At 40.1% G+C, this 26011-nt stretch overlaps 1 protein-coding gene across 1 annotated transcript in view; it reads left to right on the top strand.

The window, feature by feature from the left end:
- The first annotated feature begins 12253 nt into the window (after positions 1–12253).
- Positions 12254–26011, top strand: part of b3gnt2b (UDP-GlcNAc:betaGal beta-1,3-N-acetylglucosaminyltransferase 2b) — a 32958-nt gene continuing 19200 nt past the window's right edge. The window contains exon 1 of the mRNA XM_034209945.1: positions 12254–12507. The gene's annotated coding sequence lies outside the window, so the exon portion shown is untranslated. The remainder of the gene's footprint in view (positions 12508–26011) is intronic.

The raw sequence follows: 26011 nt of genomic DNA on the forward strand, positions 1-26011 counted from the left end.
ACGACAGTTCAACATTGCGGTAATGTAACTCTCAGCTAATAAAGTTTAACTCATCATATTTCATACATAGTGTTCATACTTCATGGTTTAAATATTTGAAAATGAGTCAGTTTATAGGATAAATGTTTGTGTGTGTGTGTGTGTGTGTGTGTGTGTGTGTGTGTGTGTGTGTGTGTGTGTGTGTGTGTGTGTGTGTGTGTGTGTGTGTGTGTGATGTTTCTGACCGTGTCAACCGTTTTAATCGTTGCATAATAAAAATTACAACACCTGCAGTTGATTTTTATGACAACTCATTTTGTATTATTTTTCTGTTTCTGAATCTATGGATTACGGGAATCTCTGTGTGTGTGTGTGTGTGTGTGTGTGTGTGTGTGTGTGTGTGTGTGTGTGTGTGTGTGTGTGTGTGTGTGTGTGTGTGTGTGTGTGTGTGTGTGTGTGTGTGTGTGTGTGTGTGTGTGTGTGTGTGTGTGTGTGTTCCTGGCACTGGAAACACGCATTGTTTTTTGGGTCTTGGCTCAGTTACCCTGCAGGCTGTAATCACACACACCATCGGGGAGGCTTCCGAGCATCGTGCTCATTAAATATACAGATGAACAAGAACCAAAGCTGCAAAAGTCTTGTAGAAATGACAACATTTAAAGAACAGTTGTCCATAACGTGCAACAAAAATAATATGCTTATACATAAAATGAAAAAAATAAAGCATCCTTTTGGATGAAATCAAACTGAACACATCATGAGTGACCCTGGAAGTTAACAGCCTGTCCTCCTACAAAAAACGACCAAATAGGTCGATTGTTTAAGCACCTTAGATTACGACCCATAGCCACGTTTTAAAGTGTAGCACCTCTAGTGGTCGTGTAAGAAACAACATGCTCCCGTTTATTTACAAATAACCCTCTCTGTTAAATCCTAAATTGTAGAATAGTTTGGCCATTAAAACGCTTTTTGATTAGATTTCTAGCGAGAAGTGTATATTGTACTTTTAGAATCCACGTCCAGTGGATGTGTAGGATATATAGTTTGATAGATATTACGAAGATGATTTGAGGTTTCGCCAGGATAACGCGTATATGCGGCAGCTTCCATGTAAAGTTAGCGTGGGTGAAAACACTTTTTCCGGTCTCGAAGTTTTCATAATAAAACCGGATATATTCCCTTCACTGTCAAATGATTACACAGTGATATCTCCATTACTCATCCACTAAAAAACATCAGTTTATCCTTATTAATTACACAATATTGATTGGTTTAAATGGTGTGCAATGCTTTTGTGTTTTTAACCTTCGATTCAGAGAAACAAATAGTTTTTTAGGAGTTTAGACACTACAGAGTTTCCGAAGACACTACACTACCCAGAATCTCCAGCTATCGTTTGGGACTGCAACATCCGCCTTGCTTTACAAACCCTGTGATTAGTCATCAAGCCCTGTGATTGGATGTTGGAGTGGCAGTGCGACAAGGTTACGCTGAGCGTCAACAGCTCTTTGAAATGGAATGGAACCACGGCAGACTTTCCAAAACTAGAATTGGACAGGTCCAGCCCCCGGCCCCATGCTCCATGTATGTAGGCTACTCTTAATATTTAAATGTTTTCATCAAATAAAACTTATTCAACAACAAAATTCAATAACCTGCTTTAACCACTAGGCGGCGCGGGTTACAAAACCAGTGGTGTAGTTAATAAAACATAATAATATCAAACATAATATGACTATTAACTTTATTGTGAAATTAAAACAGAACGGTAAAGGAAAATACAGTTTCAGTCCCTCGATTTGACGCTTATGCATTGTACCATGAACCTGTATAGACCTGTAACAGTCAACTGCATGAGGAGTTGGAAAGGTAATTAATTAATTAATTAATTAAAATGTCGAACTCGGACTTCATTTTAAGGACATTTCGGCCAGGGGTTTAGAGCTATATTTGTTTAACCACCGGATTGGCAAAACAGGAGAGTGTGTGCACCAGTCTGCCTTGATCTATGTATTCATGTCTGTGACACTCACAGTATCTGCTGCCCACAGCTGTTTTATAGAAGGAAAACCTCCTTCACTTCATGAAATCTCTGGAGGGTTAACTCAGCCTCTGAGAAGAGGAGCGCGCAGTGCCTTTCACACATCGCCTTTCACACACCGCCTTTCACACACCGCCTTTCACACACCGCCTTTCACACACCGCCTTTCACGCATCGCCTTTCACCGTGTTTACCTTCAGAATCATTAGAAAGGCTAAGAGCGACCGCAGGCTGATGTGTTTTAACCACACACACCTCTACACACACACACACACACACACACACGCGCGCGCGTACGCACGCACGCACTCACGCACGCACGCACGCACGCACGCACGCACGCACGCACGCACGCACGCACACACACACACACACACACACACACACACACACACACACACACACACACGATCAGGGCTGGACTGGGACAGCAAATCGGCCCTGGCATTTGGACCCAGACCGGCCCAAATCCATAAAACAAACGAATAGTAGCGGTTCCTGACAAGAAGAATAACTCAGTATAATTAAAAAAAACGCTATTATTATCCTTTTTACGTACCAGGGGCAAACAAAACTAATACATACCACAAGTATGTGTAACTATCAATCATTAGAAATTAGACCTTCAAACCCTCTCACAAAGTGAACAGTGACCGAGCACTAATAGGGGGGTCTGGGGGGGTATGCCCCGCCCAGAAGAAAAGTTTTAAAAATAACCCCTTAAATGATGACTTCTAGTGAATTTAGGGGGGGGGGACCCTATAGTGCCCTGCCTCCCCTTTCTATGACAACACAATAGAGATAGGACCAGATGAGTCTACAGGATGAGTCGACGGCATCTTTTCTTGGGCTTGTTTCTCCCACAGATTGACCCTCTGATATGACTCCCTGATAAACACTGCTATGTCATTGATTAGGTTGAAAAGTGTTCCACATTCGATGACAGTTTGGGTAGTTTCAGCCAGGACAAGATTAAGAACATGAGCATAGCACCACACATGGACATGAGTGGGTGACTGGGAGGTCATCAGTGCAGAAAATCCTTTGTACCGGCCTGGCATATTGGATGCTCCATCTGTTGCATTACCTATACACATGCCCTTGTCCAGTTTCAGATGCTCTAAGACCTCTGAGAGCAAGTTCACAAAGTATTGTCCGGTGGATGCATGGCACTTCACTAAAGCCACAAGCCTCTCTTGCACAGTCTCATTGACATATTTTAAGATTACTGAACACTGATCCTGAGAAGTTCTGTCTTGTGTTGTGTCCAGCTGAACAGAAAACATTCCGGCCTTCTGGACATCACTGGAGATACTTTCTTTGATTAGACTACCAACAGTTTCTATTATGGAGTTAACAGTAGTTTTGGAGAGTAGGGGGATGAGAGACCCTCTACCTTTTGTTCCACTGGATTGGTGCAATTTCTTGCTCTTCTCTACGCAATCATCCAGATGCTCTTTTAAGCAGTCATCATACTTTCCTAATAAAAGGATGAGCTCCAAAAAGTTACCGTGGTCCATGGTGTTGTCAGCTAGCATATATGCTCCCTCATTCTCCACCTGCCTGCACTTTCACCACATCCACCACACGCTCCAAAACCTGACGTCTCTTTCGGACTTGTTCCCTATGAGCAGACATCTTACTGCCAGCAAACATGCTTTCGATGTCTGCTTTAGAGCACCGTAAGAAAAAAGCTTCAGCACAGGTTGAATGTGTAATGCTCTTTTCGTGCTCCTCTGTACGCTGGTGTGCGTGCCTCCAATCTGACATTCCAGTTATAAATGTGCCAGTTTCAGTCCTCTTCCCAAATGCCAGACATACATGTCAGAGTTAAAGGGGACCTATCATGCAAAATGCACTTTTTGATGTATTTTATACATAAATATGTGTCCCCGGTGTGTCGGGGAACTCACGCAGCGTCAGAAAATAACCCAAATCTTTTAAAAACGGGTGTACAACGAGATACAGATTCCATCCGAACTGACGTCAATTCGGCGGCGGACCCACAGAAAGTTGCTATCGGAAACAATGCCTGACGTGTTTTGGATGTCTTTGTTAACATTAGCAAGCCTCGCTAACACTCAGAGCTAACCTGTCCTAGAGAGCACATGTGTTTAAAAAGCAGAAAATAAAAAAGGAACTCACCTTGTGATAAACCCGCAAGAGAAAAAGCATTTGAGCTCCATACTGTTTCAGAAATAATCCTTGACGTGGTTTAAATAGGATGGCGTTTTATCACAGCAGAATTTAACTTTATCTCCGGTAGAATTCTGATCAGGCATTAGCTCCGCCTCCTCTTATTTTATTTTTTTCAAGCTAAGGACCCAAGATCCGTGTTTCTCTAACAGGGCTTCAAAAGAGGGGTTTGAGCAGTATGAGGCATGGCTACAATGGTGAACTGTTTGATATTTTGAATAGAAATATTCACAGACATGTTTTGTAAAGGTATGGTCCTACAATATATGTTTCAAATATAGCATGATAGGTCCACTTTAAGTATTTTAAACATTTCCACCTGCTGTTTTAAAATGTCTTTATTGATTGTTTGTAGCGTTTCAGCCAAAATGCATATATGAAAAGGCACTTTTCTGAATGCATTTTTATTGAGCTGTGGCAGTAAATAAAGTTTTAATTTCTTTAAAGTCTGTGTAGCTAAAAACATCCTTATTATGTCTCCTGCAGTCCAGTCTTTATTATGCTAATCATCAGCCCTGCTCACATCATTTGTTCCATGTTGAATCCAATATTTAGTTCTCAGTACAACACTGTAGTTTTAAGCAAAGTCAATGTGAGCCATCTTAAAGTGAGTAACCTCGATACTCTTTAAAATCCCCGTCATTACTTGTCTCATCAGTTCTTGATCGAAGCTTCTGGTGTGCAGCGACTCTTTTATTCCCCTCTCATCCTGCCCCTCATTAACAGCAGTGTGTTGGATTAAACCTGATACAGGAGCAGCTGGGTGGCAGCCTGTGCTCTGCAGGCACCCTTGGGTGATCATACACACACACACACACACACACACACACACACACACACACACAGCAAACAACGCCTCACTGAGCACCTGAGACTATGAGGTGGAGGGGGGGAGACACCTGAGTCCTGGCTGTCTGCGGACTCCCTCACACCCGCCGGTCATCCTATCCCGTCCTGTTTTACCGCCAAGATTAGCACCCTGCCCTCTGATCTGATGACACAGTGATTGGTGGAGGGCTCTCATGTACAAGGAGCCATTAACCCTCTAACACACAGCAGGGTGTGGACCATATGCACATGTGTGTGCTCATGTGTTTGACATTAATCCGAGAGATGAATTAGGCAGTTAGCGCCTGGAGGTAATAGGGTGTTGCAGGAGTCCTAATACCTCAAAATTAGTTAGCCTTCACTTCCCTTGTCTTAGAGTCCACGCCTTTTTTAACGTGTTTATGATTAGATGCCTGAAATGTAGCTATGTGGTTTATACGAGATTTTTAAATGTTGTTCTACGACATAAAATACATCAGTACATTTCTGACTGGTTAATGTCTGAAGCTTAGTCGTAAAAACACCAATACTGAACGTCATCATGCCAAACATTAGCCCCCTTTAGCTTAGCAGTGGTAACCTGAAGTCATGTTGATTGATTGATTGAAAAGTTTATTAACAGCTTGTATATTGGGTACAGTACAGTACAGCTCAAAACATACAATTGTTAAGGGGATGCAGACCAGAGAAAGACTTTCGTCTTGTTTACATCAGGGTCCCCCATTTCCAATTCATCATGTCATTTAAGACATATAAGACATACAGATGTGACTGTGCCATAGCTTAACGTTAGCTTTTTACTTAAATTAGTTAATATGTTAAGGTTATCCTGCTGAACATAGCATGTAAGGATCATTAACATGTGTTTGCCACAGATCTTATATTCCGCAATATTCAAAACCATGTCACCACTCCATACATCCAGGAGTACTATGAGCTTACTGGAATCATCTTTTATTGAGGAGAGGGTCATTAGGTTGTGATGGTGATTCATCATATCATTAATAATCCTTGAAATATTAAACAGTATGTATTGATTCATTCTGCCAGCAGATGATCACGGAAATGTTTTAAATGTATGGCAACCTAAGAGGGACAAATGCATCAGCCTGCTTCTGTAGTCTAGTGTGGTTTTCTTTTAGCAGTTTCAGTACAGAATTAGCATGGCATGTATGTCATTAAACCAAAAAGTAATGCTTGTTTCATGACATTTTCTGATTTTCGTATCCTGGCAGCCGAAGACCAGCGGTTGTAATGACTAAATCAAATACATTCACAAATATTATAATTTATATTTCTAAAGGTTCAATATTGTCTTGATGCTGTTGGGTACTGTAGATTTTGAAAAACTGAAGGAAATAATGAATTGTTTGCCACTGTTTGGTTCGGAGACGTTTTCACTGCTTTCATATTTTGTTATGCAACTTGTGTTTTCTTTGGGGTTTCCCCCCCTTTCTTTCATAGAGATTGTTTCACTCATACCATGTCATATTTGTACAATCAACTGAACACCAGTGTGATCTTTCTGCTTTGTCCAACTGTGTAAACCCAACTTCCAGTGAGACTTCAGAGTGTTTGCATGCAGTTAATCGTGAGTGATACTATGGATTATTATTTATGAGTACAGGCTGGTGTCCATTGTTTCCGCGGGTGGACCAGCTGTGTGTCTGTTCCTCAGGGGGATGTGGGGCCTGTGCAGTCTGAGGACCCCCTTTTGTCTTGGCCTTGGTCATTAAAAGAGCCCAGCCTGGGGACTGGCCTCCTGCTGTTTGGAGACCCCACACCCGTCACCACACACTCACACACAACACACAACACACAACACACACACAATGGGAGTGGAGCACAAGTATGATCTGCAGCGACATGTAAAGCGATTTTTGCCGTTTGCTTTAAAACCATGAACAAGAGCTCCTTCCCTGACCAGTTGTACCGCTTTGTCACAATAATTTGCCATCGTTCTTACACTCTCAATAAGCAGCAACAGGTATAACTGGCAAACAATGTGGGCTTCGTAAATACTTGGACACCCTTCTGGGGAAAACCTGGTCTGATTAAGAGAGACGGCATTCATCCTACTTTGGAAGGTGCAGATCTCATTTCGGCAAACATTTCAGGGCTTTGTGGACTTAATCCATGACAAACTGGAGTTGAGACCAGGAGGCGGAGTCGCAGTCTTACACGCTTCTCTGCGCTCTGTCCTAGGCAGTCATCCATAGGAATCCCGAACCCAATAAAATACCCAATATTAACAGTGTGTGTCTGCCCAAGGACAAGTTAAGGTAAAACCTAATAGAGGTGTCATACATAATAACCTAATAAAAGTAAATGTAACAACTACTACAGTGCAACAAAACAGGAAGATTAAATGTGGTCTCTTAAACATAAGATCTCTAGCATCGAAAGCAATATTGGTAAATGATTTAATATCAGATATTGATATATGCTGTCTCACTGAAACTTGGTTGAGACATGAAGAATATGTCAGCATAAATTAGGCCACTCCACCCAGCCATATCAATACTCATATTGCCCGAGGCACGGGCCGAGGAGATGGAGTTGCAGCAATCTTTGACTCAAGTTTACTTATCAATACTAAACCAAAATTAAATTATACCTCCTTTGAAAGTCTTGTTTTTAGTCTTACGCATCCGACCTGGAAAACTTTGCAGCCAATCTTATTTGTTACAGTGTACCGTGCACCAGGTCCTTATTCAGAATTGTTATCAGAATTCTCTGAGTTTTTATCAACTTTGGTTCTTAAAACAGATAAAGTAATTATCGTAGGTGACTTTAATATTCATGTTGACGATGATAAAAATAGCCTTACTGTTGCATTTAACTCTATATTAGATTCTGTTGGTTTCTGTCAGAGTGTAAATAAACCAACCCACTGCTATAATCACACTCTCGACCTTGTTCTGACTTATGGTATTGAAATTGAGCAACTATTAGTCGAACCGCATAATCCTGCTTTATCCGACCATTTCTTAGTAATTTTTGAAGTACTGTTACTAGACTACAAAGCATTAGTCAAAAGCTCCTGCAGCAGAAACCTATCTGTTAGTGCTATAGCCAAATTTAAGGAAGAGATTCCACCAATACTTAACTCGATAGCATGTCTGCATGAAAGAGAGGAAACATATACAAAACCACCACCCCAAACCACCCCAAATTGATCATGTTGTTGATAGTGCTACAGATGCGCTGCGAATAAAATTAGACTCTGTTGCTCCAGTCCTTTGAAAAAGAAGAAAATAAAACAACATAGATTAGCTCCATGCAGTAGCGTAGGCAGAAATGTACTTTAGGGTGGGCCTGTAAAAAATAGGGTGGGCCAGATTTTTCTTCTGCGCATCAGAAGCTAACAACAATCCCCGCCGGTACCGGTGGCAGATTACTTTTAGAATACTTTTAGAATACTTTCTTTTTCCATAACAGATGGGTATGTTTTGGTGAACAGGAGACACGTATTTTACTGTTTTAATGGCTTATCAAGAGCACAAACACAACATCTTGGTGTCATTCTGGACAGCTCTCTCATCTGCACCCCACATAAAAAACATCACCCAGACTGCATTCTTTGTACTGTCTTAAAACCTTTCCTTAGAATATGTTATGAATTGTAAGGTGTCCTTGGTGCTTTGAAAGGCACCCCTAAATAGAATGAATTATCATTATTATTATTATTATTATCTGAAACGATGTAATAACTTTAAAAACTTTTTCCAGTCACTTGCCCCAGGCATTCAGCAGCAGCAGGCCATTCACTTTGATTTTATCCCGTTATAAATGTCATAATTTCGACAATAAAGAAATGCTACATAAACTTTATCTTGCACATTTTTATCTAACCATCTCCGTTTCTAACTTTCATTATATTTTAAAAGAGATCTCTCTTTCTCATCTGCGTGCGGGGGCGGGGCCTCACAGACACGCTGCATCTCTCTCTCGCTCACAGACATGCTGCAGCGCTGTGCAGTGTGCACACAGTTCTGCCCGGGCCCGGCGCCACAAGGGGGCAAAAGGGGGCATTGCCCCCTCAGTTGTATTATTTGCCCCCTCACTTTGAGCATCATTCATCCATAGAAAAGTAAAATAAATGTCACAATTATTAAATAACTTAAAATAATTATTTCCCCCAACACACGTTACTATGTGTAGATCAGATATGTGGGCAGGCAGCATGGGCGGCGCCAGGATTTTTTTGATGCAGTAGCTTAGCAGTTGCTATATGACAGCACGGCGTTGCTAGTTAATTTTCAAAATAAATAAACAAACAATACCAGTGGGCCAAGCACGAGCCTGTTCATATTGTAGCTATTCAAAATCACAGATCACGAGCCTTCAATGTCGAAAATGTTCTCTTTATTTTCTGGTAGGCCTATTGACGGCTAACCCTAACCCTTTCCCACAGTATTGAGTATGTAAGTCGCTTTGGATAAAAGTGTTTAACAAGTGACATGTAATGTAATACCATTACACCCTAAGCATACAAGTACACAATAGCGATCGTTCACTGTTTCAACTGGCATGCTGTGGCATTTAACCACACCGCAGACAGACAGCCGCGATCGCTAAAAACGCTGCAGCCTTTGACCTTTGACCTTTGACCAGTATAGTGTTATCAACAGCTCCCGGAAACGTAAGTTCTAATATTACACTAGATAGTAAACTAGAATGCTTTTCAGCCATTAACCTTGAACAATTAAATTCAATGATTCTCTCTTCTAAACCATCAATGTGTATGTTAGACCCAATTCCAACTAAGCTGTTGAAGGAAGTTTTTCCATTAATTAGCACTTATTTATTAAATATTATGAATATGTCTTTATTATCAGGCTATGTTCCACAATCATTCAAAGTAGCAGTGATAAAACCGCTTCTTAAAAAGTACAACCTCGATCCAGAGGTTTTAGCCAACTATAGACCTATTTCTAATCTTCCGTTCCTCTCAAAAATTCTTGAGAAAGCGGTCGCAAAACAGCTGTGTGATTACTTAAAAAACAATGATTTATTTGAAGATTTTCAGTCTGGCTTTAGAACACATCATAGCACAGAGACAGCTCTGGTTAAAGTCACAAATGACATTCTAATAGCCTCAGACAAGGGACATGTCTCTATTTTTGTTTTGCTCGATCGCAGTGCTGCATTTGATACTATCGTCCATGATATCCTATTGCAAAGACTAGAGCACTTAGTTAGCATACAGGGAACTGCTTTAGACTGGTTTAGGTCCTATCTATCTGAACGCTCTCAGTTTGTACGTGTCAATGATGAATCTTCCATGCAAACCAAAGTTAGCCATGGAGTGCCACAGGGCTCGGTGCTCGGACCTATTTTGTTCACATTATATATGCTTCCGTTAGGCAATATTATAAGGAATCATTCTGTAAACTTTCATTGTTATGCGGATGATACTCAACTATATTTATCCATCAAGCCTGATGAAATCAATCATCTAAATAAAATTCAAGACTGCCTTAAGGACTTAAAAACGTGGATGACCTTACATTTTTTTATGTTAAACACGACCAAAACTGAAGTTATTGTACTTGGCCCGAAGAATCTACGAAACAAATTATTTAAAGATATACTTACTATGGATGGCATTAATTTGGCCTCCAGTGAGACTGTAAGGAATCTTGGTGTTATATTTGATCAGGATTTATCCTTTAACGCCCACATAAAATCAATTTCAAGGACCGCCTACTTCCATCTACGTAACATTGCAAAAATCAGGCATATCTTGCCTCAAAACGATGCAGAGAAACTAGTCCATGCATTTGTTACTTCAAGGCTGGATTATTGTAACTCCTTATTATCAGGGTGTACCAAGAAGTCAGTCAAGTCGCTTCAGCTGATTCAAAATGCTGCAGCTCGTGTACTAACCAGAGTTAGGAAAAGGGACCACATTACTCCTGTTCTGGTTGCCTTACACTGGCTCCCTATAGAACACAGGATATAATTTAAAATTCTTCTTCTCGCCTACAAAGCCCTTAATGGGCAGGCGCCATCTTACCTTAAAGAACTCATTATACCCTACTGTCCTACTAGGGCATTGCGTTCCAAGAATGCAAGGTTGTTGGTTGTTCCTAGAGTCTCTCAAAGTACAATGGGAGCCAGAGCCTTTTCTTATCAAGCTCCACATTTGTGGAATCAGCTTCCAGTTTGTGTTCGGGCGGCAGACACCCTATCCGTTTTTAAGATCTTCCTTTTTGATAAAGCTTATAGTTAGGGCTGATTAGATTCAGCCCCTAATTTTGCTGATATAGGCTTAGTTTGTCGGGGGACATCTTACTTCTTCCTTCTCTCTGTCTATACCTGTGTACTCTCATGTTCCGATTAACCCAGCTTCCCCAAATCTCTTTCTTTTTGGTGTCTATATACGCCGGGATCCGGAGTCTGGATGATCCTGCGGTCCTGTGTCCTGGATCGCGTGCCCTGGATCTTGAGTCGTGGCTGTGGTCCTGGATCATAGGTCCTGGATGGATATCCTCGTGGATTCATCTTCCTATTATACACACATGCATTTCCAAACATTTGGACTACCTATGTTGCAAATGTATTATCTTTTCAATTTACACACGGCATCTATTGCACGTCTGTCCGTCCTGGGAGAGGGATCCCTCCTCTGTTGCTCTCCCTGAGGTTTCTCCCATTTTTCCCTTTAAACTGTGGGTTTTCTCCGGAAGTTTTTCCTTGTACGATGTGAGGGTCTAAGGACAGAGGGTGTCGTATTGTCATACTGATATTCTGTACACACTGTGAAGACCACTGAGACAAATGTAACATTTGTGATATTGGGCTATATAGATAAACATTGATTGATTGATTGACTGGTCCCTGTGGACTTTAATATTACAATTTTAAAACAAGTATCTTTCTGTAAATAAACGCCTGAATTTACAGGAGGAATATACAGTGATAGTAAAGAATACAAATAAAATAAGAATTTACATGTATCAACAGTATGAAAAACTACAACACCTGCAGTTGATTTTTATGCAAACTAATTTTGGATTATTTCATGTTTCTGAATCTACGGATTACGGGAACATGTGTGTGTGTGTGTGTGTGTGTGTGTGTGTGTGTGTGTGTGTGTGTGTGTGTGTGCGTGTGTGTGCGTGTGTGTGGGGGGGGGGGGTGTGTGTCTCGCTCCTCCCACACGCACTGAGCGCAACGTCATAACCATAACCTTTGAAACCGTTCAAGGGAGAGCACGGTTCTCTTTAAGGAGTTTCTTCAGTCGGCGGCGGAGTGAAAACCGGAGCAGCAACAAAACAATAAAACGTACAAAACACCACGACGTTTCTTTATTTCCAGCCGCAGGAAAAACATGAGACGTCGTATGGATGTATTGAACTTTTCCGCCATTGTTTGGGTGACGAAGGACGGCTGAAAGCAGCAGAGTTTCTGGCAGGACTTTTAAGGAGAAACTGGCGACCATCAAAGCAAACCGAGTGAGTAACTTTGTACATCAAAGTGTGATTTAACTTAAGTACATTTACTTAAGTACTGTGCTTGAGTACAATGTTGATACTTTAACTTGAGTATTTCCTTGTTATGCTACTACTTTGTGCTTCTACCTCACTGCAATTCAGAGGTGAATCGTTTAATTTTACTCCACTACATTGACGTATTACTACCTTTAGCTACTTTACAGATTTGGATGAATGATGTGAAATCTAATCAAGTGTTGAATCACACTTTAGTTCCACCTGGAGTAAATTCACAAGCAGTATACAAAGTCATTCAAAATAGCTGCACCTTTACCTGTTTTGATAACACTTTAATGATCAATAATTATGAAACACATCATTTATATTATTCTGAAATGGACCAATCTGCACAATAACTACTTTTACATTTGGCACTTTAACTATATGTTGATGCTATTACTTTTTTTCAAGTAAAAGTACATATGCAGATTGGTCCATTTCAGAATAAAATATATGATATGTTTATATTACGATGATAAATGACTCTAGGTGTAGCTAAAGTATGATATTAAGTGTTTATTTTACATTATTAATCCAAATCTGTAAAGTATCTAAAGGTATTAAATAAACGTAGTGGGGTAAAAGTACACCATTTACCTCTGAATTGTAGTGGAGGAGAAGTACAAAGTAGCAACAAATGTAAATACTTAAGTCTCTCAAAATTCCACTTAAGTATCGATCATGAGTAATATACTGAGGTTTAGTATACAGAGTTGGTAAGACATTGATTAGTTGATCAATAGTATTTGTTTAAAGCCTTTCATCAAGCCAAAAATACCCAATATGTACCAGTTTCGGCTTCTCAAATGATCTTTTTACTATATTTGAATACAAATTGAAGTCATATTGAGCTGGTGTAAATTGTGGTTTGTATTACCTACAATTAAATGTTTTTGTTTTTAGACTAAAACAATAGATCCATTTATGGTACCAACAAATGAATCAGCGATGAAACTAATCATTAGTTAGGTTGCCCTGGTGAGTGTAAACACACAGAGTTTACTACACAAAGTGTCAATGAAACCTTAGAAACCAACACAAACACCGGAAGATGTTAATCCAATATTTGTAGGAGATAACTGAGAGAATATCTTCTGAATGGTGTTTTAGTGTTCATGTTTACCGCCTTTTTATTTCTGATAACTCATCTAATGCAGAGCTAATCAGCCTGTCCTCTCTTTCTATGTCTGATGCCTAATGTGCTATCCAAGATACACGTTTTTACTCACATGAGCAACATTTTCCAGCTGCACAGATGTGTCAGCACTGCTATATTTATAAGGAAAAAAGTCCAGACCACACTTTGGATGAGTGGCCTTTTTGATTACAGCCTAACTTTAATAAGATTTGATATGGAAAATATGGAAATGACTGGCTTGTTTTGGTTTGACTCAGTTTTTCCTTCACAAACCACCTGAATCCAATAAATGAGCTTAGATTAATAAGTGTGTTGGCATTTATATCTTTCAGTCCTGCCTACAAGGTTGTAGTCATGATAACGACTGCGTTATTTTCATTTTGACGCACCAAGGCTGCTTATCTATGTGTTACTGGATCTAGTCCCTGCCCTGCATGGTTAGTAGCTTGTGATACTAATATCCTTATACAGAACAGTGTGTACGTACAGAGCATCTCTTGTTCTGATTGTCTCAGATACAGATAAGGGACGTTAAAATGACTCGGTTCTGTGCATTTGATTAAAGGTAAAGCCTGTTTGATTGTAAACACATCTTATCTGTTGCACATTTACAAATAAGGTCTAATTTGAATACAGCAATTCAAAGTATTTATTGACAAAATGATCGTCTATTCGGTCATCTCGGAGTCATTTTGTCATTAGGACACAGCCAAAACTCTGCATAAACAGCCACTCATTTCTCCCAGCTTCATGCAGATTGCTTGTATTTATTTGTCTCCTCCAGTTTAGTGAGTAATCGCAAGTTTCTGTCTCAGATTGATGATCGCGTGATGTGCACTCACCTGTTGATTAAATCAAACCTGCTTTCTGCATACAGGACGTTTTCTCCGCCCATTCTCATGTATTTACCCAACCTTATCCTCCACTGAACCCTCTACTCAATACTGAAGTCAATACTGTTCCAGACAGTGGCTGACTAACTGTTTCGAGAGCGCTGGAGAGGAAGAGGGATGAGTAATATCATCCATCCATACCCAGAGTGTTATCCCCATGTGATAAAAAAACAAATAGTTGAGTCAGGTTTCTTTTTTATTTGATGGATGTACACAACTTAAGTGTGTGAAGGGATACACAATTTGAAAAAAGCACCCAGTTGCAGTAATTTTGACTGATGATGCAAATAGCGACATTGATAATGTTTAAGACATCATTCACATTATCATTGGAAAATATAATAATATGACCGTCGTGTGATTTTATTGAGGGTCCTACCAAACAAGGTTTTTACTTCATTCAGATCAAGGTCAGTCAATTCAGTACATCCCAAATGGGAAATCTAGACCTACAAATGGATTCTGCTAATAATGGGGGCATCTCATCAGATCTGTACTATAACCACTCTGTCGCCATTCATGTCGACACAGATATCTGTTCTGTCCTTAGAGGGACCGTCACACTATCTCTAACAGTTTCAATTTGTATTGAAATTATTGAAAATGTCTGATACAGGATATATGGATTCTCCTCACTAAATACTCAAAATACAACAAATCATACCCAAGTATACTTGTTTAAAATAACAGTACAGTGATATATATATATATAACATTCCCTTTATGAAAACTGTTGACTTTAATATGAATCACATTGTTAAATTGCCATCTTGAGACTTGATATACATGTGACATCCCACTTCAACTAACTTTGTTTTTCTTCTACCTTGACTTTATATATACATATTAGATTCATTGAAAAATAATGAAGAATTCACTATTTAAGTCGCCATGTGCTCCACCTTTTACAATGATACCCGCCTGCCCAAAATAACACCTTCCTCAGCTTGAAGAGTGCTACTTAAGGACAGCATTACTGAGATGTAATAACTGAACGCATCTGGTCAAAAGCTAGTGAGGTAAACCACAATGACTCGTTTTCTGTTTCCACACGTGTTAGATACTTGCAACTAAGCATGCTTTGTGCTGAGCCAGGCTAAATACATCCTACGCAGACCTGGTAAACAGAAATGAAACTTACATTCATCTATTGTCTTCTGAAAATGTGTACGAGATAAACAAGCTAACAGTCCCAAAATGTCAGCATTTCTGTGATACTGTTTTCTCTTATATGGACCTCAGAGTATTATTGAGATACTAAGTTAAAACATCCACAGGAGTTGATGTTTTTTAATTATAAAAAAGGAAAGATTATAGCTTACATCGTGAATAATACAATGCAGAAATACAACCGCAAAATACAAAGGTTTGAGGTCATAAAGCATGTGTCCCTAATAATCACTTTTCAAACATCAATGTCTGACGAAATTGACCTAAAATACCATTAAAAAAACCTTTGTTTGCAGAGGTTAATACATGATACAGTATTAAGTATCCATGGCAGCGGATATAGTTGACAAAGGCCTGTAGCAATACTTCAGGAATACCTGCTTCCTGTTCTTAAACTCAGACCACACAAAACAAATATATTTAACTGCTTGTTCAACCAGATTTCACCAAAGCCTTTGAAAGAGAGCCGAAGGGTTCAAACGGCTGGCTTTATTTCCTTTCTCTGACTCCAGTTATGCCTAAGTAATACAGATGCAGCTGCTGCCATTAAAGTGCTTTGGTGCTGCTGTTTTCCAACATCCATTAACGGCAGCTTACCGGGATATAATGCTGCATGGACACAGCTAATCCATAATGTTAGTCATTGTTCCAACAGCAGTAGCTTCGGACTATGGCAGTGAGTTTAAACTCTTTACAGGCATTAAGGGGAAGATATAAACTGACACCAGTAGTGCCTATAATGGCCAAAGCACACAGAGAACCATTATGTAAATGTTACCTTTCATGTACTCGAGACACTGAGCAAACTGAAGCTTCAAACTATTTAGAAGCACATTTAGACTCTTTGGTTTGGCAGAGAAGGCATGTGGTTTTGTTCCTGATAACCGTCTGGCAGAGATAACAATGACGTTTGTTAATAAGACAAGGTGCTTGTGAAACAGGATACGACCTGCAGTTTGGCGACATGTGATGAGCTGATGCATAACACAAAAGGCGTTACACATTCAAGAGGAACCATGTAAAGTTTCACAAGCACAATCCCTCAAGGAAATCACGCAACTAAGAAACAATTGAGTAAGAGTCCAGGAAGCTTATTTACAGGGTGTCTACAGAAGGTCCAGTTGTGATAGACACAGTTCGCAGCTAGTCAAAGTGTTAGACACAAAGAGAAATAAGTTGCTAAACTAACCCCGGAAATGTAGTCAGTTTTCTTTAACCTTGTTTGCACCATTGTTTGATTCTTCCTCTCTTCCTGCCCTCAGTCCCAGAGGATCGGTAACATACTTATTTAGCCGTTTATAGTCCATAATCCAGACCTGGTGCAGTCTGGTGTTGCACGGGAGCCAATCCGTCGTCTTTCTCTTGTTCCCAAAGGCTTTTTCCTTTGTAGTCTTTGCCGGTTGTTTAAGGTCACGGGTATCCAAGGCTCCAGCTTAATCAAATGTAAATTATGATCAAACTCAACTTCAAATGTAATGCACATGGAAAATTATAATCTGATTTATTTTAATGTGATTTAGTTGAGATTGAGTGCCGTTGCAGAAAGACAATAATGGAGACATGGATATCCTGTTTTGAAATGTGGTTCTATGGGCAACTCATTGAGTCACGTTAGAATAAAGGAAGTGTCAGTTTTATCAGGGGTAGATATTAACGGTAACAATCTCCTGGCCCGGCCCCAACATTGTAACCACTGGCCCCACCATTGTAACCACTGGCCCCAACATTGTAACCACTGGCCCGGAGCATTCGTCCAAAAATTGACTAATAATGAAGAAAAGGAACACATTTGTTGCAACATTTGAATCATCAGTTCTTCCTCGTTTTCCTCAATTGTTCATATTTGGTTTATTAAAATTATTATATTGTGGTCATTGTTAAAGAAAAAAAGGAGGGTGACATTTCTGCTATGAGTATTATTATATGTATAATGCGCTTTCTGCCTTCCTGTCATTAGGAGTTAGAAATGTAATGGCTATGTAATAGATTAGAACCTTCATTATCCTAAACTGCTGGGACATTTCCCTATAGCCAATACCTTTATATTTTCTACTCTTCACTTACTTGTCAGCATGGGTCGGCATTGATGTACAGAGCCGACAAAATACCTTGTTTATATCATCATATTGAAGCCAACTCCATCGATCAAGCCAGCATGGCTGAAACTTTCTCTCCCTCTTCTTCTCATACTCCCTGTCACTCTCCTTTAACTCCTCCGGTGACTTTCTTTTATTTGAAGATTGTTTTTTGCCCGGTGCAGCGCTTGGCTGGTTACCGGTGTTTTTACATTTACATTTTGGCGAATGGTTAGGTGGCGCGAAAGTCTGTAGTGAAGGAACGCGCTCTCGCTGCACTCCGCAGCAAAAACAGCCGTTTGCTTTTCACCCAACAACGACAACCGCCTCACAAAACGCTATGTTGTAGCGTTAATGAACGAAACTATTTAACAAAATTGCTTGTCAAAATACCAATACCACAGGACAATGTGATTTTTTAAAAATCAATATTTGTAATGGCCCGAGCGGGCAAGTGGAAAGTACGTTATGCTGGCCCGGGGTGTCTAAATAGTGCTTCCGGGCCAGCGGGCCATTTACAATGTCTAGCCCTGGTTTTACTGAGTGAGGCGGGTGTGGCTGAGTCAGCACTTCTTCAATGTTATGATGTAAGGTAGACATTATTAGAATTGTTATCAGCCAAGGAACGGTGGGTTTTGAACAATAGCTGACAAAGTTTTAGGAGTCTTTGATGTTCTTGCTCTATATTAGTAAGTAGGTCCTCCCATTTTTCGAGGGAACTTTCAAATCATCACTCAATGAGACTTCCTCACTGTATCAGCATTAGTTGCATGCCGTAAACACAGCCTCTCTGTCTCTCAATTATTGACTCACACTTCCTAAATGGCCTGGCCTTATCTAAAAACAAATCTGTTTATGTTTTCCTGTGGTCTGTCTTTTTTTCTTTTAAGATGCACTCAGTAATACCCTTTGAGTTTCTCTGGTAATTGATATGCCTTCCTGTAATAACTGCTGTCATTAGTTGCAATCTGCTGGTTTCCACTGAAAGGCTGAATCGCCCACAGCTGCACAGAGGCTTCTGGTCAGTCCAATTAGATGTATGAAATTGCAGAAATGAAGCACTGTAGAACAAGAGTAAAGCCAGAAGTATGTATTTGTATTATTGGTAGTTGCTTTCTCATTCCAAAAAGCAGAAGGGTTATTTTTGTAAAGCTTTTTTTTGGTATATTTTGTATTAAATAACCTCCTAAGGTTCCCCTGTACATTTCTTTAACCAGCATTAATTGTTTTTGTTGTAATATCAGTTGGTCAAATCAATGACAGTGTGTATCACAACTGGTGGTTTATAGTGGAAACACTGAGAGAACTAACACCTGAATTTGCACTTAGCTCTTTGGACTTTTACTATAGCATTTTTGATATTTTTTTGGGGTGTTTAAGACCTGCAACTTCATTGTTTTGTTCCCTTTTTTTCACGGCTTTCCTTAGCCTCATCTCGAGCTGCATGAATCGTCTGTTCTCGGGGGGTTGTTTTAAATGTATTTATCTCCCTGAACTCAATGTTCTCCCGGGATAAATAAAGTATTCCGATTCTGTAAAGTTTTGTAGCAGATAAATATGAATATTTTGACATCTGGACCGCTAAAACATTTAAAGAATTGACATCAGACTTTGAGAACTTGGGATGAACATGTTCTGATATCGAGTTGACCAAACTATAAATCGAGGAGAACAATCTGTTGATAATCCAAATCAAATTAAACGTTAAAGGAAGGACTATACGCTGTTGTACCTGACTTAAAGGTCCCCTATTACACTGTTTTTCATCAATATATTACAGCTCTCAGATATATACAAAACATGCCTCTGAAGTGTTTGGCTCCAAACACCAAACAGAGCATTGCAGCATTACCCATAATCCCCTCTGTTTCAGCCCTGTTTCAAAAGTGCTGATTCTCTGTCTGTTACTTTAGATGAAAATAAGGAGCCCCTCCCCACGCCCCTCTGAGAGATATTTGGTTACAAAGAACACAATGGTGCTCTAGGAGGAGATTCAGGTGATAAGGTGGGGGGGGGGGGGTTACCTTGGTTGGTGATTGGCTAATGGTTACACAAGACAAAAAAAATCGTTATTACATCATAAAGTGTTTAAGACCTGCAACTTCATTGTTTTGTTCCCTTTTTTTCACGGTTTCCTTAGCCTAATCTCGAGCTGCATGAATCGCCTGTTCTTGGGGTAGAAAAGCTTGGATATAAAGACACATTTAGTGACTAACTGGTGAAAATGATAGCAGCAAGATAGCTGAATAAGTGAGAAGAAGCCTGAATGTCTGACCTCCATTTGGCTGCTCACAGAAACACCACTCCAAATGGATGTTAATATTACTCCATATTTGATAAATGTGTATGTGGGAAAGTGTTTGCTAACAAGTTTAGAAAATGGTTTCTAATAACAATACGGTCTCTGATGAGAGTGAGGGCTGTAGATTATTCCAAGCAGCTGCATTTGGACTTCCAGTGATATCCTATACCATGACCCGTAGAAATTGGTGGTTGATGATAAACTGATGGGATTGCATTGAGGTTACTTTAGACCATAAGCAAAATTAATCAAATGTAGGTAAATGATGCTTAAAGGTGGGGTAAGTAATTCACTTCAGAAACACTTTTTGTTATATTCCATGGAATGCTCTTAACATCCCGATAGCAATGAATATATTAAATGCTTTGACAATAAATACATTCACTCGAGCTGGTTTCTCCATTCTTACCGACCCTACCTTTAATACTCAAAGCTCTCCGTAGGGTTTCATGTATTGTGTTGGCAGCTCATTCCTTAAAACAGATAGCTTATCATGAGAGGAAATAAGAAGGGTTTATTTCAAGTGTGTTATGAAAATAAGTAATTGGGCTTTTTTCTTATCATCTTAGATTTGATAGAAAATGTTTTCAACTTGAATTGACTGAATTTGTTTGAAAAGTTGGCTTCTTAACGCATGAATACTGTGTAATATCTGTTTTCATCTATATTTAAGAAGTACAAGACAAGCACAAGTTTCATTTGTGGGCCATACACATTATACTTTTTAGTTTGGACTCCCCTGCTTTAGACTATCAAAATGTAGGTTTTGAATCTAACAACATTGTATTCATGGTGCTAGTGCTGCTTCATATTGCTAAAAATCCCAATCCTGACATTTCTTTGTATATCACTACTCTTACAGTTCTTGTTTTTAAGATAGTGATACAACTTTGAGGAATTTCAGCATCCACTTTGTATCTGTCCTTATGACATGACTGCAGCCTGAGAAATGTACACCATGTCTTTCCCGTCACACTGTGAATCGTCACTGTCTGTAATAAACCTGGCATATTTTATATAATGCATTGACATGGACTGCAACTGTGTTTGTCACACTCTAGTCACACAATCACACACACACTCTCAGACACACTGACACGTCTTTAAGTTTAGATTATGTTGAGTGTGAGGGAACATGTCGAGCCACAGAGAGATGACCTTTAGCATGCACAGTCACAGTCGCAAGTATTTGTTGATGATTGGAAATGCCATTCTATTTGAAGTGTGTGTGTTGTACGATTATTGCCCTCTGATGTAAGTTTCTCTTCATACTGCTACAATTCTGTATAACGTGTTTTGCACTCAGTCTAACAAGATATAGAAAGACAGAAGAATCCAGCAGACTTGTTGGCTCTGATTGTTTTGGCTACAGAGGATCCAGAATCAAAGCATCAGTCTGTAACGTATCTCTCAGTGTTGCTCAGGTGTCACTGAGCAAGACGCCATGAGCTGTAGACACTGTGAGTCATCGCTAAAACCTGACCTCCACTTTCAAGCAACCGAATGCTTTCAATGATGCATCGACAGTATATATCATCTTGAGGGGACACACCTTTTTTCACACGTTAAATATACAGCTGCAATTTATCAGCTTGGCAATTATTTGTATAGATAAGTCATCATTTTAATCATTTTTCGGGCAAAAATGGCCAATAAAGTTTCTTTAAATATGTGGATTTCCTGCTTATTATTTGATTTATTTTAGTCAAATCGGCACTATTTCATCTTTACACTTTACTTTAACTTCCTGAATGTATATCTTTATTTATGTTATGTTTTATTGCACAGACCTTTACTTGTTTTTTTGTTTAAAATGTATTTATTTTTTCATTCTAAAATGAAGCAACTGTCCCTGAACTCAATGTTCTCCCGGGATAAATAAAGTATTCCGATTCTTTAAAGTTTTGTAGCAGATAAAAGTGAATATCTTTGACATCTGGACCGCTAAAACATTTAAAGAATTGACATCAGACGTTGAGAACTTGGGATGAACACGTTCTGATATCGAGTTGACCAAACTATAAATCGAGGAGAACAATCTGTTGATAATCCAAATCAAATTAGACGTTAAAGGAAGGACTATACGCTGTTGTACCTGACTTAAAGGTCCCCTATTACACTGTCTCATCATCAGTATATTATAGGTCTCAGATATATACAAAAGAGGTCTCTGATTGGCTGAAACGCCAAACAGATAAAAAGAACACAATGGTGCTCTAGGAGGAGATTCAGGTGATAAGGGGGGGGGGGGCTACCTTGGTTGCTGATTGGCTAATAGTGACTCAAGGCAAAACATCGTTATAACATCATAATGTGGCCAAAATCTGATCAGCTCATTTTCAGACAGGTTTTTATAGAAATGGATCAGGACAAAAGAGAGAGAATCTTTGTTCCTGAAACTTTCAGAGTCTCTTTACACAGAGGGGACACATGTTGATGTAGAAGAGACATGAAGAAGAGGGGACACATGTTGATGTAGAAGAGACATGAAGAAGAGGGGACACATGTGATGTAGAAGAGACATGAAGAAGAGGGGACACATGTTGATGTAGAAGAGACATGAAGAAGAGGGGACACATGTTGATGTAGAAGAGACATGGAGAAGAGGGGACACATGTTGATGAAGAAGAGACATGACGAAGAGGGGACACATGTTGATGTAGAAGAGACATGGAGAAGAGGGACACATGTTGATGTAGAAGAGACATGGAAGAAGAGGGGACACATGTTGATGAAGAAGAGACATGAAGAAGAGGGGACACATGTTGATGTAGAAGAGACACGAAGAAGAGGGGACACATGTTGATTGTAGAAGAGACATGAAGAAGAGGAGGGCAACATGTTGATGTAGAAGAGACACGAAGAAGAGGGGACACATGTTGATGTAGAAGAGACATGAAGAAGAGGGGACACATGTTGATGTAGAAGAGACACGAAGAAGAGGGGACACATGTTGATGTAGAAGAGACATGAAGAAGAGGGGACAATGTTGATGTAGAAGAACATGAAGAAGAGAGGACCATGTTGATGTAGAAGAGACATGAAGAAGAGGGGACACATGTTGATGTAGAAAGAGACATGCAGAAGAGGGGACACATGTTGATGTAGAAGAGACATGAAGAAGAAGGGGACACATGTTGATGTAGAAGAGACATGACGAAGAGGGGACACATTTGATGTAGAAGAGACATGAAGAAGAGGGGACAACATGTTGATGTAGAAGAGACATGCAGAAGAGGGGACACATGTGATGTAGAAGAGACATGGAAGAAGAGGGGACACATGTTGATGTAGAAGAGACATGAAGAAAGAGGGGACACATGTTGATGTAGAAGAGACATAAGAAGAGGGGACACATGTTGATGTAGAAGAGACATGCAGAAGAGGGGGACACATGTTGTATGTAGAAGAGACATGAGAGAGGGCACATGTTGATGTAGACTAGACATGAGAAGAAGGGGACACATGTTGATGTAGAAGAGACATAAAGAAGAGGGGACACATGTTGATGTAGAAGAGACATGACGAAGAGGGGACACATGTTGATGTAGAAGAGACATGTAGAAGAGACATGAAGAAGAGGGGACACATGTTGATGTAGAAGAGACATGTAGAAGAGACATGAAGAAAAGGGGACACATGTTGATGTAGAAGAGACATGACGAAGAGGGGACACATGTTGAGGTAGAAGAGACATGACGAAGAGGGGACACATGTTGATGTAGAAGAGACATGAAGAAGAGGGGACACATGTTGATGAAGAAGAGACATGAAGAAGAGGGGACACATGTTGATGTAGAAGAGACATGACGAAGAGGGGACACATGTTGATGTAGAAGAGACATGACGAAGAGGGGACACATGTTGATGTAGAAGAGACATGACGAAGAGGGGACACATGTTGATGTAGAAGAGACATGACGAAGAGGGGACACATGTTGATGTAGAAGAGACATGACGAAGAGGGGACACATGTTGATGAAGAAGAGGGGACACATGTTGATGTAGAAGAGACATGAAGAAGAGGGGACACATGTTGATGAAGAAGAGGGGACACATGTTGATGTAGAAGAGACATGCAGAAGAGGGGACACATGTTGATGTAGAAGAGACATGACGAAGAGGGGACACATGTTGATGAAGAAGAGGGGACACATGTTGATGTAGAAGAGACATGAAGAAGAGGGGACACATGTTGATGAAGAAGAGGGGACACATGTTGATGTAGAAGAGACATGCAGAAGAGGGGACACATGTTGATGTAGAAGAGACATGAAGAAGAGGGGACACATGTTGATGTAGAAGAGACATGACGAAGAGGGGACACATGTTGATGTAGAAGAGACATGAAGAAGAGGGGACACATGTTGATGTAGAAGAGACATGACGAAGAGGGGACACGTTGATGTAGAAGAGACATGAAGAAGAGGGGACACATGTTGATGTAGAAGAGACATAAAGAAGAGGGGACACATGTTGATGTAGAAGAGACATGACGAAGAGGGGACACATGTTGATGTAGAAGAGACATGAAGAAGAGGGACACATGTTGATGTAGAAGAGACATGAAGAAGAGGGGACACATGTTGATGTAGAAGAGACATGAGAAGAGGGACACATGTTGATGAAGAAGAGACATGAAGAAGAGGGGACACATGTTGATGTAGAAGACATGACGAAGAGGGGACACTGTTGATGTAGAAGAGACATGAAGAAGAGGGGACACATGTTGATGTAGAAGAGACATGAAGAAGAGGGGACACATGTTGATGTAGAAGAGACATGAAAAAGTGTATTTTGCACAATAGGTGACCTTTTTAAAAGGAAGTCCAGTCATCATCGGTCAAGATGTCCGTGTCACTGTGAAAGCTGCAGTGGGACCCTTGGCCTCTGAATCCTGGTGCAGACTGTCGATATGTGGTGGGCAGACGCCACCTCTCTGGGTTTCAGCACTCAGGCTATTAATGGCGCTCTCTATTCACAACATGTTGCTGTTAGGCCCACTTTCTCTCATGTGGGAACATCCTCTTATATTCCTCAGACCTGCACGGGTCAAGAAGTGCATTCAAATATCCATCTAACGTTTTGGCCATAGCTTCAAGCTCTAATGTCTCTGGGTGTGTAAACAAAGATTCCTCTGTAGATATTCATGATCCATTTTTAGGACACATTAATGCTGGCAGTGTTTCAAGCTGTTGCATTTTTAGCATGGCGTGACTGTCTGCTTGTGCCTTTTATTTCTGTTTCTCCCTGAGGACGTCACATCTTACTCCTCTGTGGAATTCAAGAAGTAGAACATGTGAGAAGTGGATCAAAACATGGCAAGATATATTACAATTCAGAGCCAAGACTTGTTATCCAACACCAGTTAAGACCAAGGTCCAAACGCCACCAATGCTTTTCCTCAATGATTGATTGACTGATTGATTGATTCCCCTCTGCCAGTTAAGGGTTGAACTTTGACCTAAATGGGGCCTCTATGGTGGACACTTGCTTGTTGACTGGCTTTCTATCTGCTATCTCTCACACACACACACACACACACACACACACACACACACACACACACACACACACACACACACACACACACACACACAGCACTGTTCCTATTTTAGCTCCATGTGCCCTGTCAGGGGGTCCGCAGGGTCTTAAAAAGTATTAAAGTTGATAAATCAATTTAGCGGAAATGAAGGCTATTAAAAAGTATTAAACTGCATTTCCAAGGTATTACATTTTGTAGCTTGTTTTCAATAAGTATATTAAGTGTCCAAAGAGGTTGTATTCTACCGTCTGCCTGAATGTAATCATTGCGTAGGTGTGTAGTGTGATTCTGTGTAGTTTATTTATGGCATCCCGTTGGATGTGACGTCATCTGAACAGGACA

The sequence above is a fragment of the Gymnodraco acuticeps genome, unplaced genomic scaffold, assembly GCF_902827175.1.
Source record: "Gymnodraco acuticeps unplaced genomic scaffold, fGymAcu1.1, whole genome shotgun sequence".
Classification (NCBI taxonomy): domain Eukaryota; kingdom Metazoa; phylum Chordata; class Actinopteri; order Perciformes; family Bathydraconidae; genus Gymnodraco; species Gymnodraco acuticeps.